Source organism: Callorhinus ursinus, unplaced genomic scaffold, assembly GCF_003265705.2.
Source record: "Callorhinus ursinus isolate GAN/ISIS: 27379988/994484 unplaced genomic scaffold, GSC_fseal_2.0 scaffold54, whole genome shotgun sequence".
Taxonomy (NCBI): domain Eukaryota; kingdom Metazoa; phylum Chordata; class Mammalia; order Carnivora; family Otariidae; genus Callorhinus; species Callorhinus ursinus.
The window spans coordinates 813,605-834,201 of record NW_027397116.1 but is presented as its reverse complement, the minus strand read 5'-3'; the positions used below and the strand labels follow the sequence as shown (position 1 = coordinate 834,201).

The window sequence follows — 20,597 nt, the reverse complement described above, 5'->3', positions numbered from 1 at the left end:
TGCACCCGGGTCCAGAAGCCGGAAGTAGAGGAAGAGCCAATCCTGCAGGCCCGAGGAGGCGGACCCAGAAGGGGCGGGTCTAGAGCTGACCAGAGGAATTGGGTTTTGGAGAAAAGCCCAGAGCGTGAGTTGTTGAACTCCGATGAAAGCTTCCTGTTTAAGGCCAACGCCAAGTGCTTTCTCAAACGTTACCAGAGACTAAGACTGGTCCTTTTTCTTGTTGAGGCCTGTCCCTCACCACTGGGAACCTAGGAGAATGAAGCCCAGCCTACATTTCTCCTAGACGGTATCCCAAGGGAAATAGCCCAGTTAACTGCAGGATCGGGTTCGCCACCACCCCCACCCCCTCACCCGGTCGCTAGCAGCCATAACTCTGGAAGCCCAGCCTCTGTGCTCCTTAGTCCCCTTCACCTTATCAAAATGCATGCGCCCTGGGCGAACGTGGACCTTTTACAAATTTGTATGTTTCATGTATTCATTCAATTCTTTTGCTCATTTACAAACGTTCACTGGGTAGCAGATGTAGCAAACAAGAATCCCGATCCACAAACGAGGGTGTGCAATAAATATAGCCTTTCTTATTTTTTTGTAATTCAACTTTACCTACTTCAAGCTCCATTAAGGTGGGGTGGCAGAAATTTAGTCTCAATTTGCCCCCATCCGCTTTTCCTCGGCTTTTGTCTAACTTCCCAGGCAGGTGGGGTAACACGTGGTGCAAAATGGAGAAGCTAAGGAGCCATCTGCTCTTCGGTATCCTGGGTCATCAACTTGTCTGGTTGCTGCTGAGATGTGCCTTATTTCTGTCTACAAGGCCCTTTCGGGGTCTGGAGTAGAGACAGCTCTGTGCATTTTCCTGCTATTTCTAACAAACGTTTTTCTCTATCTGAAGTCAATACTAATCTCTCAAGAGCTTGGGATTTGGGAATATAAAAATCAAATAAAACTAACAGGCTCTTCGAAGGCAATGAGCACAGGCGTCTACCTGCTTGTATAAAGGGAAGGCAGAGTGGGGAGAGCACTTAGGTCCTGAATAGAGAAAAGAGGCAAAATGGAAATGAACTTGGGCGCCCGGGTGGCTCAGTTGGTTAGGCGACTGCCCTCAGCTCAGGCCCAGAGTCCTGGGATCGAGTCCCGCGTCGGGCTCCCCCTGCTCTGCGGGGAGCCTGCTTCTCCCTCTGCCTCTGCCTGCCACTCCCCCTGCTTGTGCTCTCTCTCTCTCTCTTTCTCTCTCTGTCAAATAAATAAAATCTTTAAAAAAAAAAAAGGGAAATGAACTTGGATTTCAAGTAACTTGGGTGGAGAGATTCAATTAAACATTGTATACCAATATGATCCAAGGAGTGAAGGTAAAAATGCTCTAAAGGAGGTGCAGATAAATTGCTAGGACTCTGTAGAAGAACTCTGAGCAATTCACATCTTAGAAAAGTGTGAGTAAAAAGAAGCATTTCGTTCCAGTCTATCTTGTTGAAAGAGCATATTGTAATCAGAGAGAGAGTAAATACTGAGCTTGTAGAAGGTGACTAGGTCCTCCTTGTGAAAAATAACCATTGTTATAATCCATATCTTGGTTACATATAAGCCGTTCTCAATGCTACAAGCAGAAGTTACCAGTTTGAAGCCAATTTCCCGTAAAGCCTTCTTTCTTTTGCTTTTCCAACCTCTCTTACGCTGTGATGTCTTCCCTTTGCTCCGTGGCTGACAAGGTAAAGGAACTAAATTGTATAATTGAGCCACATTCAAAAGTGGTACCAAGAATAACCCAAAACAGATATGCCTTGGAATCCCTTTAAACAGAAGGGCTGGCCCATATTTTAATTGATGAGCTCTTGAAGATCCAAATCCTTCAAGCATGAAAGTAACGACTCTGTGGTTCCAGTCTCCAAAATGGCCCCCAGTGATCTTTGTCTCCTGGTGTTCATGATCTCTTATAGCACCTTTCACCTTGAAAAGGGCAGACCTATATAACAACAGGATATTGTGGAAATGATGGGGTGTGACTTCCTGGGTCATAAAAGACATTGCAGCTTCTACCTTGCTAGCTGATCCCTTGTTTTGGGGGAAGCTAGCAGCCTTGTCATGGAGACCCTCTAGACTTCTCCATAGGAGGAACGAAGGAACTGAAGCCTCCTGCCAACAACCATGTGAGTGTGCCATCTTGGAAGTGGCTTTTCCAGTCCCAGCGAAGCCTTCAGATGACTGTAGCTCTGGCTGAAGACTGCAAACTCATGAGAGACCTCTAAGCTAGAACCTCCCATCTAAGCCATTCTGAATTCAGTTCTGCAGAAATTATGTGTGACAATAAATATTTATTAAATTGCTAAGTTTTGAAGTAATTTTTAAATGTAGTAATAAAAAACTGAACTAGAAAGGAATAAGTATTTAATTCATGTCTGCAAAATTTAACATTATTACAAAATTGCTTTGTAGACCAGTTGCATACATTTATGCTGTAATTAGCAGAGTACATGACTTACAACACCCATATCAATATAAAACATTGTTAAAATTTTGTCTTTTTAATTTTATAAGCAAAAAATGATATTTTGAGAGTTTTTGTTATTATTAGAGTATACCTTTTTTATACTTTTATTAGATATTTTTATTTTCTCTCCTGTAAATGTTCTTGCAAGATCACCTGGTAGATTTCCTTTTTCCCTTTAGTTTCCCTCACTCCTCTTGTCTTTCTGCTTATATCCTCTTCTTTCCACCTGGCCAGGAAATAACAGGGAATCACTTGGAATTCCACTTTTTAACTGTAAGGAATCCACTGCCCCTCTCCAACCCATTCTTTCTTCTCTCCTGAACAGTATCTCTTTGCCATGTGCTATGGACTGATTATTTGTGTGACCCCTTCCAAAAGAATTAATATGTTGGAAACCTAATCCCTCATATGATAATATTTGGAAGTGCGGGTTGGGGAGGTAATTAGGCCATTAGAGTGGAACTCTCATGCTGGGAATAGTCTCTTTTTAAAAAGAGATACCAGAGAGAGGGGCACCTGGGTGCCACAGTCGGTTGAGTGTCTGTCTGACTCTTGGTTTTGCCTCAGGTCGTAATCTCAGGGTCGTGAGATCAAGCCCCACAAGGGGTTCTGTGCTCAGCAAAAAGTCTGCTTGAGATTCTCTCTCCTTTTCCCTCTCCCTTCCCACCCGCCCCTCTCGCGTGTGCACACCCTCTCTCTCTCTCTAAAAAGAAGAGAGATACCAGAGAGCTTGTTTCCTCCCTCTGGTTCCCCATCATTGAAGACATGAGAAAAGGGCTATCTGGAAACAAGAAGAGAATCTTCATGAAGAACCTGACTGTCCTGGCACTGTGATCTCAGAACACAGCCCCCAAGATCATGAGAAATAAATGTTTCAGCCACCCAGTCTATGGTAATTTGCTATGGCAGCTTGAACTAAGGTGCAGTGGTTGACATAAACTCTGGCTACTGAGGATTCCTATAGAGAATCCGTTCTTCCTGGCATTGTAAATACCTGTTTTAAGAGACTTTGTTCTTATTCCCTTCCTCTACACCTTCAGGTAGGTGAGTCAATTTGGTGGTCTGTCAAAACATTTCCCATCTTTGCAGTTTCTACATCCCCTTTCATGTCAGAAGCAGCTTCAGGAAGAAGTGGAACCAGGTTTTTTGGTGCTTTCCCTATAGGTCTGGAGAGCAAGCCCTAGCTGCAGAGTCAAACCTAATTTCAATCTCCCGCTGATGTCTATGCAACCCAAGTAAATGAACCAAACTCTCTTGGTCCTAGTTGCTTTGGCTTTAAGATGGATGGAATATCTGTTTTGTTATAATGAAGTAAAACAACAAGTGTATATTATCTCATGACACAGAGTGGGTTCTCAGATTTGTTCCCTTTGATGTAGTTTTGAACCTAGGTGAGGTCCGGAGCCCAAGGCCAAGATAGAATTCTTGAGACCTCAGGACCCTTGGGCAAAAGAACTGCACTAGGGTTGTGAGGGGTGACTGATTATATACTATGGGGTTGGGGGAGGTAAGGAAAAAAGGAGGTGTCCAAACGGACTTTCGTATGCTAAGGAAGACCCTCAGGGTACCAGAGGCCTCGCTATTATCAAGGTAAGGTTGTTTTTCCCTCTAGCAAAGCATTAACATTAAGATAGTTGGAAGTTTCCTGGAGGAATGTCACCCAGATCTCATCCAGGAGTGGGGGGGGGAGGTGTTGCAGGGGTGTCAGCTTGTGCTTTGTCCTTGACTAGCCTTCTGGACGAGGGCGTCTCTTTCACTTATTTCTTTTTTAAAAAATTTTTAAAGATTTTTTATTTATTCATTTGAGAGAGAATGCACAGGTGCATGAGCAGGGGGGAGGGTCAGAGGGAGAGGGAGGAACTGACTCCCACCGAGTAGGGAAGCCTAATGTAGGGCTTGATCCCAGGACCCTGAGATCATGACCTGTGCCCAAGGCAGACGCTTAACCGACTGAGCCACCCAGGTGCCTCTCACTTATTTCTATAATTCCAGGCTTGGACTTAGCCCCGTCAGAACAAAAAGAACCTTGGCTCCTCCTCAGGGGACTGCTGAGATGCCACAGATGACTAATTGTGTCCCTTGCCAGTACTTTTAAATATTTCCTCCAGGTATTCTGTCCCCTTGTGGTATCTAAGGGGCCTGAATCATATTTCCTTTCCCTGTGCAAGTTTACTGCCCTTCGGAAGGAGGAGATAACACGTGGTGCAGGAAAAGCATCTAGAAAGTCAGCATGGGCCCGCCACAACAGAGAATTCCATCCCCTCCAGAAGGCTGAATCTGACATCGCAATAGCTGGTGACTCGAGATCCGTGAGGAGGTCGGAGTTTCTCGTTTAGAGAGTGCACTGGTTCCCTCTGTTGTTGCCTCGAGACATTGCAGCCTAGAGGCAAGTCAAAGCACAGCACAGAGAGGCTCCCACACTCAGGGTACAATGGGGAGAGGGAGGCTTTTCTTCACCAGGCTGTAACGGGGGCGGCTTACCCACTGGGTCTAATCCCGGGATCACTGTCCTTGGCCAAAAGTTTGCACAAGAGAGCTGGGCATGTCCATTGACGTTGGGGCTGCAGCATTGGAGCCCAGGGAGGGGTACAGGGACTTGGGGAGAGAAAGACAAATATGGGACCAAAAGGAAAACACTGTGGTGAGAAAATATGGGAACCAAGTTGACAGAGCACTTACTGTGAGCTGTTACCTGGTGATGGCCCTTTGAAGAACAATAGCTCTTTATAGAAACTGTACAAAAGTATTGTTTCCTATCTACAGCCCTATAGCGCCCTCTGTGGCCATCTTCCCCAAAGAAGCGTGACAAAACTGAACGCCTTTTCTTCGAACTGCTTTGGGATTGAAAGCCCGGGGAATAAATCAAAAAGGGGTGGAAAGGAAGGGGCAGCATCACAGATATGCCTGTGGTTAGCTATGCCTTTTCCAATCCTCGCTTCTGCCAGGAATAAAAAAAAGGTAGTATGTGTGCATAGAGTTTGAAAGCCACAGTGTGTTATTAGTATCATGTTCCTACAGAGATGCTCTCACTCACTTTCTCAGATAAGTAAAAAAAAAAATCTTAAAAAAAAAAAAAAGAACCATTAGATTTTCCCAAACAAAGAACTCATAGTCTGGTGGGGGAGACAGACCCCTCTGCGAGGTGAAGGACCTGGCTTAGAACACAAGGGAAAGCTCATCATGTGAGATTGAAGAGAGTCACAAGATGGTGACTCTGGGGAAGTGAGCTGATGAACTGAAAAGTGCCCATGACCCCAAGCTTTTCCATTAAGGTGTCAGGACATCATCATAGAAGGTGGGGAGAGGTAGGAGTTGGAAGAGAGAATAAATTCACTGAGAAGCACGCTGGGGAGGAGGGTGGGATTAAATTGAACAGCCCCTGTCTGTCTCTTAGCTGGATTTGAGGTGGGCTCTTTGATAACCTGCATCGGCAGTTCAGCACTAGACACAAGGTTGGGGAGAGACTAGGGGAGGGGGGTATGTGTCAGCACCCTGCTTGTCAACTGGCCCCAGGAACTATTCGTCCTGGAAATTCTGACTGGGGCGTGTCAATGCCAGCATTTTGTTAGTATCTCAAACTCAATATATATTAAACTATGCTCCTGATCCCTCTTCCCGGCTTGCTTTCTCCACTGCCTTCCCCAGCTCAGTTAATGGAAACTTGGTCCTTCAGATGCTCAACTCCAAATCCCTGAGGTCACCCTTGATAGTCCAGAAACTGCACGATCAATATATATAATCAAGAATTGTCTCTAGATTCACAAGTGTTGTGTTTTTATTCTCGATCTTAGAATAGTGAAAGTTCACAAAAGAGATACCTAAACTCTGATTATTTTAAGTCAGCATTTGTCACTGTTTTACTTGGTGTCATAAACTAACTGCCTTAATTAGTAGCTTGCACTAAGAGCTGCATTGTTATTATTTTTCAAACAGCTTTTCTCCTGAAAATTTAAGATTCTACTTATGAATTATTGTTCTGGTTCTTACAGCCTGAGCAAATTTCCATTAAATCCTTTCTGCTTCATGGGGACATGTACAATGTTAAGGTACTGATCCTTACTCTATTATCATGTCCTAATATTATTTGAGTACCATATATTTTATTTTTTTAAGATTTATTTATGAGAGAGAGAGTGCATGAGCACTAGTGGGGTGAGGGGTAGAGGGAAAGGGAGAGAGAGAATCTCAAGCAGACTCCCCGCTGAGCCGGGAGCCCAACGTGGGGCTCGATCCCACGACCCTGAGACCAGGACATGAGCCAAGATCAAGAGTCAAACTCTTAATTGAATGAGCCACCCAGGTGTCCCATGAGTACCATGTATTTTAGTACTATATCTCTTAATAGATTTTAATATTGTCTTAATTCTTTTGGCGAGGGATGGACACAGGGAGAGATTAGTGGTTAATCTCTAGGATATGTTTGTTTGGGTTATGCTGGAGCCATGTTATAATATAAAGTATTGATGTTGGGGCACCTGGGTGGCTCAGTCGGTTAAGTGTCTGCCTTCGGTTTGGATCATGGTCTCGGGGTCCTGGGATGGAGCCCCGCATCAGGCTCCCTGCTCAGAGGGGAGCCTGCTTCTCCCTCTCCCGCTCCTCCTGTTTTTGCTCACTCTCTCTGTCAAATAAATAAATAAATCTTTAAATAAAAAATAGAATAAAGTATTGATGGGATTTAGGCAAAGAAACCTGACTGGTGTGCAGTGGAAAATGGCAGGTTTGCATTCCACCCACCCCACCTGCGAATCCTAATGAGGAATAGCAGCAACAGTTACTATATATAGCCTGACTTCCCTTATTACTTGAAACATAAGACCCTTTGATTTGCTTTTTTCCCTACTGACATAAGTGTAATAATGTTTTTCTTCTTTTTGCCTCTTGAATCTAGATTTAATGTTTCTAATGAATAGCACAAAATTTGGCCTATTTCATAGCCATAGAACAGATTATTCCTTTCTGAATATTTTTACATATTTTAAGTGCTCTTTATAGTCTCTGAGCATTTAAAGCATATTTTAGCTAATCTTAATTTTGAATTCATTATATATATATATGCAACAGATTTATGGTGATAAGACTTGCATAATTTAAAAGTCACATTATTTTTGAGACTCGTTTTCCCACAGAAATAAAAGGAAAGTGGGATTATACATATCTAGAGAACATAAATCCACAACTCCTACAATGTGGTTTTGCTTTAAGGTTGCTTTGTCTTTTGTAGTCATTATCTGCAGAATTTAGTGGAGTCCTTTCTTCCAAGTTAACAGTATTTTTTTTTAAAGATTTTATTTATTTATTTGAGAGAGAGAGAGAGAGAGCAGGTGCACTAGCAGGGCAGAGAGACAGAGGGAGAGGGACAAGCAGACTCCCCGCTGAGCAGGGAGCCCGACACAGGACCCCAGGATCATGACCTGAGCCAAAGGCAGACGCTTAACTGACTGAACCACCCAGGTGCCCCCATCCAAGTTAACAATATTTTTATCACACTGATTGGCCATGTCCATAATATTTCACCTCTACTAATTTCTTCCCCATAGTGACTAGTTTTTCAGGGTCAGTTTAGTGCAAATTATTGAACAAAGATATAGGTGTTAGAAGATCTTAAAAATAGTTTAAACTATGCAATAGTATATGCTAAAGTAAAATCATAGGAATAAGAATGCATCATAAAGAATGATGTCAGATCGAGAAACAAGACATCTGAAGACTATGGATCAAGGAAGAAAAAAAATTTATGGTATTTATTATAAATAAAGGTGGCCGCTGACCTTGATTCAGTTGCTCAAAGATAGTAGCAAGGTTCTGGGCTCTTTCCACATCCCCCTGGGCGTTTTCAGTGGATTAATTTTTGCCCTTGGGCTTGTTGCATCTCAGGTGCAAATGTGTGCTAATCTCCAGGCACATCTTCCGTGAGAGCATTCAGAAGCAGGCAGGAGGGATGTGGCCAGGGCAGTCAGTGACTACTCTTTCAAAACTCTCCTTTTATGAAGGAATAAAATATTTTTATCTAATTGGCCGAAAATAACTTAAGAACCAAAAACAGGTAAAAGAAATATATTACTGAACTTGATTTAGACCAGGTATGATTCATCCCCTGGGACCTGCCTAATGCTTACCTGAATAAAATCAAGTTTCTGGGGCGCCTGGGTGGCTCAGTCGGTTAAGCATCCGACTTCTGATTTTGGCTCAGGTCATGACCTCAGGGTCGTGAGATCGATCCCCATGTCTGGCTCCTCGAGAGGAGTCTGCTCTCTCTCAAATAAAATAAACAAAATCGTTTTTTTAAAAAGAAAAATCAAGTTTCTGTTAGGAAGGAAGAGGGGGAGAAGAGTTATTGCATTAGGCAATGAAGAGTGTATGCAACATCCATGAAAATGGGCTAGATGTCACGTAATTACCATCATGTTTCAATTATTTCTTGCTTCATAACCAAACACTCTTAAGAGTTAGGGGCTTAAAACAACAAGGTACTATTTCTTCTGATGGTTCTGAGGGTTGCGGGGCAGTTCTTCCTTTGGGTCCCTCATATGGTTGCAATAAGATGGCAGGTGAGGATGGTATCATCTGAAGTCTTCTTCTCTCTTCTGTCTGACACCTCAGATGTTGGGAACAGCTGGGGCTAAGAGCATCTTTCTCCCAGTGACTCAGATGGGCTCCCTCCCTCCCTGACAGTCTCAGGACAGCCAAACTATTTCCAGGGACTAGTTACCTCCTGAACAAATATTCCAAGAAATCTAGTTGGGAGCTGCAAGGCTTCTTATGACCTAGCTTCAGAAGTCACCCCATGTTACTTCTACTGTATTTTGTTGTCAAAGCAGTCACATTCCGGCTCATATTAGAAACAACAAGGGAATAGATTCCTCCTCGCAGTGGGGGAATGGCTTTCTCCTACAAGAGGGGAAGGAAAATATAGTGGCCATCTTGCAAACAAACTAGCACATGTGATAGTATTGTTGTGGGCTGAATGTTTGTGTCCCCCCCTCCCAAATTCACATGTAGAAATCCTAATCCCTCAGGTGATGGTATCAGGAGTTGGGGCCTTTGGGAGGTTGGTTAGGTCATGAGGGGGTGAGGAGTGTGATTACTGCCCTTAAAAGAGACCCCAGAGAGCTCTCACCCCTTCTGCCTTGGCAGGACACGTCGAGAAGACTGCTGTATGTGAATCAGGAAGCGGACTTTCACAGGACACCGAATGTGCCAGCACCTTGATCTTAGACTTCCAGCCTCCAGATCTGTGAGAAGTAAGTTGTTTAAGCCACCCAGTCCATGGCATTTTTGTCATAGCAGCCTTAAGGAACCAAGACAGGAGGGTGTCAAAGTATGGCTACCGGCAAGTGATGGCTGAGAGTTTAACAAACTAGCCAATGGAACGCCACGACGTGGCGCCAGTATAAACATGGCTTATAATTCATATTCACCAGTGTTGTAATTATCTGCCTCTTGATGAATCTTTCCAAGTTAGGGGGATTTGCACTGATTGGAGTTTTAGAGTTTTAGAGAGTATGTAGTCATGTAGGTACTACTCAAATATTATTAAATGTGCCCTCACCACAGTTCATGTACAACTCAACAATGTCATCTTTTTTGAGTTTTCTTGTCTCCTCTCCCTCCTGTTTTTGTTTGCTTGTTTGTTTGCTTGATTGATTGATTTGCATATCCCTGGGGATTAGGAAGGGGGGGGCGGTCAGGGAGTGCCTGAGGGTTGGGCTGGATGAGAAGGACTCTGGGGAATCAGAACATCTAAATGGGTTTCTGTTACTTGTTGTGGAGAGTGTGAGGCAAACCTCTCCTCCTTCACCTTCTCTGCCAAATCTTCAGTAAATTCAACCTTGTTCACTGATCCTTTCTTACGAGTGAGTTGTGATTTTGGCAGGGAAGGGCATTGGCAAGAGCGTTGCAGTATTGCTTTCTGGGGCCACATGGGGCAGGGCTGGGGGAGAATGGGGGGCCCAGGAGCTTAGAGGCCAAGGGGATCATGAGAAAGTAAGTCCCTAGGAATTTTCAGAAACATTGCAGAAGTTTCCTCAGGGCATGGACTCAGGGAATTGAGGTAATTCTACCTGAATTTCAGGTGCTGGGGAGGGGCCCAGCGGAAGCTGTTAGATTCCACTGCACTCCATTTACTCCTACCTCAGCCAGTCCGGCAGCTGCAGTGTCCCCGAAGTCCCCAGTAAAACAGCATTTTACACTTGGGAGAAACCCCTTAGGCTCCTACTATTATTAGTACATTTGGGTAGATTGAGTAACTAATTAACTTAGGCAATGGCCTCATATTCAGAAAACTTCTTAGAACTCACCATGTTGACCACTCGTTGCCCCAGTAAATCAAACAGATTGGGAGAACACTTGTATCAAGCATGTCTTTCCATTTTCTGTATTCTGGTATTTTGACACTGGGGGCCTTGCTGACCCTGGAGGGACTGCCTCTCCCAGGACTAGCCAATTCCTAGTGGTAATAAACAGCTTGCTGTGCTTTTCAAACGCAAACCCACCAATCCAGAACCCACACCCCCGACCCCCTCCTTGATCTCACCTCAGCCCTGTTGACCCCAGGGCCAGGTGTCAGGCAACTAGCCACAACCCCTCTGCCTCAGAGCCGCTGATATCATTCAAACTAGCCAGTCCCAAACCTGCTGTCCTGCCTTGCCTGTCCCTTCCCAGGGAAACCAGGATGAAGGCTTTGGCCTGGGGTTCCTCCCTTTCTCCCGCCCCTGTGACCTACAAGTTATTTTCCACGCGTCACCCTTCTCTGTCTCCCATGGAATGGCATGGCCCCTCCCCTCAGGAACTGTGAGTAATAAACTTCTTTCAACAGCAATCATCTCCCAATCTGTGAGCCTTATTAAATCTCACTTTCTTATTAATAACACTATATTTTAAAACAGCACCACGCTTAAATGTGCCAAATTCCTAAGCTACCCAGGATCATAAGGAATAAAAGCACTTTTCCCAGGAGAATCCACATCATTGGGCCGTAAGTACCTGCACCTGCCTTGAGACCTGAAAAAAAGGAGACAGAGGGCAGAGCACTCGTGTGGAGGGTGTGTGCATGTACGTGTGCGCACGCGCGTGCGCGTGCGTGTGCATGTGCTGGGACTGAGGTCAGAGCACTCACGCAGTGTGTGTGTCCCCCTTTCTCAGCACTCTCCATGCCTTCTCAGAGCGTTTCTCAAGGGTCCCAGAGATGCTAGAAAGGGCAGTCGCCTGCACAAGACTTCTAGGCAGGGATGGTGGGAGATATCTAGGCAGGGATGGTGGGAGATATCTAGGCAGGGATGGTGGGAGATATCTAGGCAGGGATGGTGGGAGATATCTTAAGGTTTAAGGCTGTGCAGATGTAGGCCTGGTACAGGTTGCGGAGCTGAGGAATCACTGAGGACAGACCTATCCTGGGACACAGACCACCCCCACTTCCTAGTCCTATTGGTGTCCACCTGTGTGTCCGATCTCTCCTCCTCCCTTCAAGGAGCCTCTAGGTTAGCATTAAGACCTTGTTCCCAAAGACAGTGGATTCCAATCTAACTGGAGGTTCTATTAGCCATCCCGTTGGAAGCAGAACGCCACGGGAAAACACACAGGGAGAACCTCATGGATGACAGGAGCAGAGCTTGGAGTGAGGGGTCCACAAGCCAAGGCACGATAAGGATTTCTGGCAAACACCAGAAGCTAGAAGAAACATGGAAGGATTCTTCTTATGGGTTTCAGAGGGTGCATGGTCCTGACAAGACCTCGGTTTCAGACTTCTAGCTTCTGTGAGAAAATAAATTTCTGCTGCTGTCAGCCACCCAATTTTTAGTACTTTCTTGTGGTAGCCCTAAGAAATTAATACAGAGAGGAAATAAGAACAAACAGGGGCCTCTCTAGGCCGTCCCACAAGAAGAGGAAATAGAAATGAAGGGAAAAGAAAACAGCAAGGATTCCAGACAGTTCTGAAGACTCTTCTAATCCCAGCCCCTGAAAAACTCAATGGAAAAAGAAATAGGTCATTTGAGGTCACTCAACCATCAGCCAGGATCCATCGATAGGTGAGTTTTGGTCGCTGAGATGAATCCCTTCTCTGCTTTGGAGTTTTCCTAAGGGCCTTGGGATTCACTTCTGTAGTTTTTCTTTAGATGGAGCTCCCAGCCAGAGGTTTAGAAGAGGAAGAAGGAGGTGAAAGGATTGGGGAGGAGGGAAATAAATTCACCTCTGGCCTGGAACTGCAGAATGTGACCTTATATAGAAATAAGGTCATGGCAGATGTCATTAACGTGAAGTCAGAGTGGAGTGGGATGCGTCATTAAGCCAATATGACCAGAGTCCCTACAGGAAGACGAGAAGAGACACAGGAAGCAGAACGCCACGGGAAAACACACAGGGAGAACCTCATGGATGACAGGAGCAGAGCTTGGAGTGAGGGGTCCACAAGCCAAGGCACGATAAGGATTTCTGGCAAACACCAGAAGCTAGAAGAAACATGGAAGGATTCTTCTTATGGGTTTCAGAGGGTGCATGGTCCTGACAAGACCTCGGTTTCAGACTTCTAGCTTCTGTGAGAAAATAAATTTCTGCTGCTGTCAGCCACCCAATTTTTAGTACTTTCTTGTGGTAGCCCTAAGAAATGAATACAGGGAGGAAACGAGAAGTCTACTTAGGAAGCATTCTGGCCCCACTGGCCACTTTTAATAAGAGTCATCCAGTCCCCAAGGCCTTGAGGAGACCTTCCCAAACTTGTCATCAGTGATGTTCCTTATGTCCCCACGTAGTGAAGCCCCACAGACTGAAATGCGAGAATGTTCTAGAGGCCTTTAAAGTGATGTGGGCCCTTTAACACAATTGGAATGTTGTGCTGGACGGAGCAGAATTTGCGGGGGGCGGTCTGCACTCTTTCAGTATCACTCGGGCTGATGTTTTCTACTTTTCTTCTTTTGGTCTGATGACAACAAGAGATAGACACTCAAGAAATTAGTTGATGGTATTAACCGACTCTCCTGCAGGAGCCTTTGGGGAAAAGATACCAGCGCCTCCAGGCTCCCGTTCATGGCAGGAGGGATTCAGTCAGTGAAATTACGTTTCCTGTAAGCACAGAAGATAAACTTCTACAAGCCCATCTCTTGCTTCCACACACACATGGGAGCCCTGAGAAATGTCAGGCAGAGGGCGCCTGGTGGCTCAGTCGATTAAGCGTCTGCCTTCGGCTCAGGTCATGATCTCAGGGTCCTGGGATGGAGCCCCGCATTGGGCTCCCTCCTCAGTGGGGAGTCTGATTCTCCCTCTCCTTCTGCCCTTCCCGCCCCGCTTGTGCACTCTCTCTCTCATATAAATAAAATCTTTAAAAAAATAGAATTAGCTGTTTATTAAAAGGAAAAAAAAATGTCGGGCAGAAACTAGAATTCCCAGTTGGGCTGTGGCTGGAGCTGGAAATGGCCAATAATTATAATTGCCTTCCTGCTGAGATCTCTCAGGGGACATATCACTGCTCCCCATCTCAGGGTCTGGGCTTCCACCAAGGGCCAGGAAACACAGCTCAGAAGGTGGCAGAGAAGACAAGGCCCTGTCACACACCTGGGCAGCAAGACAGACATCTGCCGTTTCCTCAAGCTGACCACTTAACCACCATAGTTTTGTTTTTTTTTTTTCTGATGGTTGCTGACATTTGCCTTGGTAACTTTCAATTCTAGCTCTTCCTTTGATCATGTCCCTAATGTGATAACTGAATAACGACCCTCCTAAGCCCTGGATCCTGTACATATGTTAAGTTACTTGACAAAAGGAACTTGGCAGATGGAATGAACACTGACTGCTAATCAGTTGACCTTTAAGTAAGGAGGTTATATGGATTGTTGGATGGGTCCATTGGAATCTCAAGTGTTCATAAAAGTAGAACACAGCTGGTGGTTAGAGATCAGAGAAGGGAGACAGAGGAAGTGTTTGAGGTGTGGGAGAGATTTGACTTGCCATTGCTGATTTTGAGGATGGACGAAAGAGGTCATAAGCCAGGACATGTAAAAAGACTCTAGAATCTGGGAATAGCCCTCAACTGACAGCCAACAAGAAAGTGGGTTGCAAGTCCTACAACTGCATGAAACGGAACTCCACAACAATCTGAATGAGCAAGAATATGGACTTCCCTCCCGGAGCCTCCAAGAAGGAACACAGGCTGATATATTGATTTGGGCCTTATGAAAAGCTAAGCAGAGACCCAGTCAAACCTGCCAGTCTTCTGACCTAAGAAGACTGAGATGATGAATTTGTGTTGTTTTAAGGCACTAAGATGGTGGCAATTTATTATAGCAGCAATAAGAAACTAATACACCTAACCAATCTGGTTCCCTCAGGAAGTAAAACCAAGTTTCTCCTGTGGATGATGAAGTAGATAACCTAAACTTTTCTCTCTCCACTCACCTCCCTTTACATTGCAGAGTATGATCCTCTTTACTGCTAACTAGCCCAGCAACAAAGCCTTGTTGCTGGAAAAGTTTTTCAGCCTCAGTTTCTTTCATGTTGTTCCAACAAAACCCAAGCCTGTTCACTTAAAGAAAACTGCATGGGGGGGGGGGAAAAAGCTACCTAATGTCTACTTGCCTAATGAGCAAACCTCCTAATCATATCGTCTCCTAAAATTTGTACTCACCAGGTTTACCTTTTATATTTATTTGATTGGAGTCTCTTAGCCCCTTTTGAGATTTTTGTTTGCACTCTTTAGGGATTTCTTTTTCACTTTGTTTACTCCTGAATATTGCAATTTTAAAATAAAGCGATGCATATAAAAATGATTTTCCAACATATAAAAGAGTCAAAGCAGTGAAATGAATATACAGTTGACCCTTGAACAACACCAGGGTTAGGGGTACTGACACTCCCCCCATGCAGTCAAAATCTGCACATAACTTTTGGCTCCCCCAAAACGTGATTACTAATAGCCTACTATTGACCAGAAGTCTTATCTATAACACAAATAGCCAATTAACACATATTGTGTATGTTGTATGTATTATGTATGATATCCTTACAATAAAGTAAGCTAGGGGAAAAAAATGTCATTAAGGAAACCATAAGAAAGAGAAAATACATTTATAGTACTGTACTGTTTTAACCAAAAAATCGTGTATATATGTGGACCAGCACAGTTCAAACCCATGTTGTGTGGGGTCAACTGTACCACCTGTATTCACCTATTAAATAGCTCAGAGGTTTACCTGTGTGTCATAGGTATGCTCATACTAATTTAACGCCAAGCCATTATTTTCAATAATCAATAGTTATAACATAGCTCTTAAAAACTTATTTAAAGATTGGTGGGAGGAGGGTTGGGGGAGTAATCTGTGGTAGAGAGACTGAAGGAAAGCTGATAAGCCAAGGTTTGAGGAAATCAAAAAGCAGTGGAAGTTCAACATGGTTGTGGAAACATTGACACACTATTAGTAGATGGAGTAATTTACATCCCAATTGAGTAATTAGTTACAATTATGGATGAATAATTAATTATAATCGCCAAATCAACAGAGATCATATTCAAACTAATTAAAAAATCCAAGGCCATATGTCTCTATATCTATTAGAATCCCTTTTGCTGCAACAAGGAGCCCCAATTCAAATACTTAAATGGGAAGGAAACTTATTCTCTTACCTGACTGAAAGTCCATAAGAGGGTGAAGCAGGAGGTAAAGCAGCTCAGTGCAATTGTCAAGGACCCAGATTCTCTCTTTCTTTACTCCGCTATTCTCAGCAGGCAGCCTGCCTCCCAGGATGATTGCTGAAGTCCAGGCATCCCATCCAGACACACACCAGACAAAAGAATGGACAGTCTTGCTTAGAATTTCTTATATGCAAACAATAATAGCCAACTGAGCCCTAATTATGTACCAGGCACATTATGTGTATATCTTCATTTAATGCCATCAACAACCCTACTACACCATTCACATAGCTGGTTCTGCCTTTAAAGTCCGGGATGCTTCAGAAATACTAGGATTCCCCCTTAGACCTTGTTCAAATGAATAATGCTGGTGTGATGGGTTAGCTATTGGAGGAGACAGAGTGCTAGGTTCTAAAATACGACACCAGGAACTAACTGGAAGGCCCTACACTGTCTGCCCAAGCAAGACATCTTGTAATAAGCATAACACAAGCACCCACCATGCTGCTGTGGTCAGTGATGACCTGGATATTCTGGTGTTGACACCCACTGTCCAGTTTCTATATGGCTACTTATTCATGTAACTATGTCACTCATATTTTAGCCTTATGCTCCCTTGGACTTGACATCAGAAATTTGCCGATAAGGCTGGATTTATCTGACATCCTTAATAAAAAATAAAAACAAATGCCAGTTAGCTTATGACAAAAGGAGAATATACTAAAACGACAAAAAGCTCGAGAGAGGGGAAGGCAAACCAAGAAACAGACTCTTAACTCTAGAGAACACACTGATGGTCACCAGAGGGGAGGTGGGTGGGGGGATGGGTGAAACAGGTGATGGGGATTAAGGAGCACACTTGTTGTGATGAGCACCAGGTGTTTATGGAAGTTTTGAATCACTATATTGTACACCTGAAACTAATGTTACACTGTATGTTAACTAGCTGGAATTCAAATAAAAATTTTTTTTAAAAAATGACAAAAAGCCCAAAAGCAAGAGTGTAGGCAGACCTAAGAAATCACTGGATCCAGGAAATGAAAATTCCCTGGGGAACCTAAGTAGGACTGTCTCTCTCCGTTTTCTTCCAGCTTTATTGAGATCTAATTGACATGCAGCACTGTGTAAGTTTAAGGGTACAGCATAATGACTTAACTTACATATATTGGAAGATGGTTGTCGTCATAAGTCTAGTTAATATCCATCATCTCATAGATACAAAAAAAAGAAAAGAAAAGAAAGTTTTTTTCCTTGAGAACTTTTAGGATCTACTCTCTTAATAACTTTCCTAGATACCGTACAACAGTGTTAGCTATGGTCACCGTGTTATGCATCATATCCCCAGTGTTCACTTATCTTGTAATTGGAAGTTTGTACCTTTTGACCACCTTCATCTGATTCCCCCATCCCTTACTTTTGGTAAACAGAAATCTGATCTCTTTTTCTGTGAGATTTTTTTTTCTTAGATGCCATATATAGGTGAGATCATACCATATTTATCTTTCTCTGCCTGATTCATTTCACTCAGCATAATGCTCTCAAGTTCCATCCATGTCGTTGCAAATGTTAAGATTTCCTTCTTTTTATGGCCGAATAATATTCCATTGTGTATATATATATATATATATATATATATATATATATATATATATACCACATCCTCTATATCCATTCATCTGTTGATGGACACTTATACTCTTTTCACGTCTTCACTACTGTAGATAAGGCTGCAATGAACATAGGGGTGCAGATGTTTCTTCAACATATTGATCTGCTTCAGATATATACCTAGAAGTAGAATTGCTGAATCATATGGTAGTTCTATTTTTGGATTTCTGGGGAACCTCCATACTGCTTTCCATAGTGGTTGTACCCATTTACATTCCCACCAATACTGCACAAGGATTCCCTTTTCTCCACATGCTCACCAGCATTTGTTATCTCTTGTTTTTTGGTGATGGCCCTTTTAATGGGTGTGAGTTGATAGCTTGTTGAGGTTCTGATTGACATTTCCCTGATGGTTAGTGATGTTGAGCACCTTTTCATGTACCTGTTGGCCATTTGGATATATTCTTTGGAAGAATGTCTATTCAGGTCCCTTTCCCATTTTGAAATTGAACTAGTTGGTTTTTTGCTGAGTTGTATGAATTCTTTATAAATTCAGCCATTAGCCCTTTATTAGATACATGATGTGCAAATATTTTTTCCCCTTCAGTAAGTTGCTTTAGTAGGACTATCTTTTGACTCTGCTTCTCTCCATGAGTCTACTTCATTCTTCATTTTGTGGACCAGTTCTCTCTCTTCTCCTGTCTGCTACGTCCACAGCAAAAAAATGTGCCCATTGTATAGCCAGTCCTAGAGAACTCATCTGCATTCTTATTCCTACTCTCCATCCCCTGTGCCTCTCTCTTCTTTTCTTCATTTCCTCCACATTCCTTGGTTCAGATCTCTGACTAGTCCATCTTGGGTCAGCAGCCTACCCTTGGTCCAATCAACTATGGCTAGTGGGATAGAGTCACATTCTACAAACAAGACTCTAGGCTTTGATTACCATGGATGAAAGAAAGGGGAATCCATGTAAGAAATTAAAGATGTTGCTGTGTACTGTACAGCTATTTTCAGAGGTGACATGGATCAAAATAACATGAGAATGAAAGACTCTTTATCATGAAAAAGCTTTCAACACATGTGAACACAGAGCCATTAATATAATGAACCTCACCATCACCCAGCTATGGATATTTACTCATATAAGCACAATGCTATTACTATGCCTAACAAAATCAATATTTTCTTGGTGTCATCTACTATCCTGTCAATATTTAAATTTCCCCCAATGGCAGGAAACCTTTTTGTATTTGTTTTTTTCAAACCAGGATCTAAACAAGAAACTCATGTTACATTGGTTTTATGCCTCATAAATCTCTTTTCACATAGAGCCGTCTCCCTCCTCCCACTCTCTGACTCAGTTTTCATGACATCGACCTATGAAGAAACCATGTTTGCTGTACTTACTGAATGTCCCACATACTGGATTTTGTCTGTCTGCTTCCTCATTATGGTCTCATAAATAGAATTTCGTTAAAAAGCCTTGATTTATTTCAAGGTCAACATGTGTTGAAAGTACACTTCATAGTGAGGCTGTGTGTTTCCTGCTGCTTCAAGTTCATGATCATTCAATGTCTAGTTGTCCCACTCTTAGTTATGCTGATTGATCAGTGGGTTCAGGTAGTAACAGCTTAATTTCTTCCTTGTAAGAGTCATTATCGAACATTTGCCTAAAATTTTCACCCATTGACTACTTTTGCCTGAATTATTTCATTAGGTACAACAAAATGGAAGTGAGATGATTCTATGGGGGAGGGGGAGCCAGTCCCTATGTACCTTTCCTCAGTATTACCAGATTCTCCTCCATTGGAGGTGTACCATCTTGTATTCCAACCAACAATGTACAAGATAATATTATTATATTTCACTCCAGTATGACCAACCTAGTATGTTTTCAAAGTTCTGATCTTCACTGATATGATAGGTGAGAAATGTTATCTCAGGGTGCATTTAATTGGCATTTCTCCCATGATGAGTGAGGATGAGGGGACTGGGTTTTGAAAACGAAAAAAAAAAAAACAGCAAGAAGGCCCCAGTGATGATAAAGATTTTGAGCATGCACCAACTTATTTCCTCACTTTGGTCAAAAAATATCCTCACACCAAGCTTGGTTCCCAGTTTCCTCTTTTACCAGTAAAAATTCTTTCCTCCCCTGTCGTAATTCCTAGGAAATTCAATAGCACATGGCCCTAGGCCACACAAGATAAATTAGGATTTGAAAGCATAGCTCTCTGGTAACAAGTTTCTTGATAAATGTCACTCCATTACCCCAACAGCAGAGCAGTGGGATTTCCAAAGAACAAAAATCTGCTACAAGGAAGTTCAATGTAAAACAGATTCCCATAAGTAGGTGGACAGCTTAGGCAAAGCAGCAAGACTGAATAATCTTCTCCTTAAGCATTAAGAGGAGTAAGGATGAATCATGAGCACATAGTTCTCATTTTTATAAATACATACTTGAGATATGTAGCAAGTCCTATAGATATTTGAATAATGCAGCTGCATACAGAGAGAAATTCACATATAGTTTACACCAATTGCCATTGTACAGTGGTGATTGTGCTCCCACAGATGTGTTCACATGGCTTATTCTGTCTGAAATTAATTAACAATATGTAGATAGTTTGATTGCTCAAAAAGGCCTTGGAGCACAAGAAAAAGTGTTCAACATCACTCAGCATCGGGGAAATACAAATCAAAACCACAATGGGATACCACCTCACACCAGTCAGAATGGCCAAAATTAACAAGTCAGGAAATGACAGATGTTGGTGAGGATGTGGAGAAAGCAGAACCCTCCTACACCGTTGGTGGGAATGCAAGCTGGTGCAACCACTCTGGAAAACAGTATGGAGGTTTCTCAAAAAGTTGAAAATAGAGCTGCCCTAC

At 43.1% G+C, this 20,597-nt stretch overlaps 1 long non-coding RNA gene across 1 annotated transcript; it reads right to left on the bottom strand.

The window, feature by feature from the left end:
• Positions 1 to 8,264: 8,264 nt before the first annotated feature.
• LOC112839194 (uncharacterized) lies at positions 8,265 to 17,250 on the bottom strand. Its single transcript, XR_003212151.2, has 4 exons — positions 16,092 to 17,250; positions 9,600 to 9,770; positions 8,599 to 8,785; positions 8,265 to 8,461 (listed from the first exon to the last, which is right to left on the bottom strand). It is a non-coding gene; the product is annotated as an uncharacterized lncRNA (long non-coding RNA).
• Between the last annotated feature and the right edge of the window lie 3,347 nt (positions 17,251 to 20,597).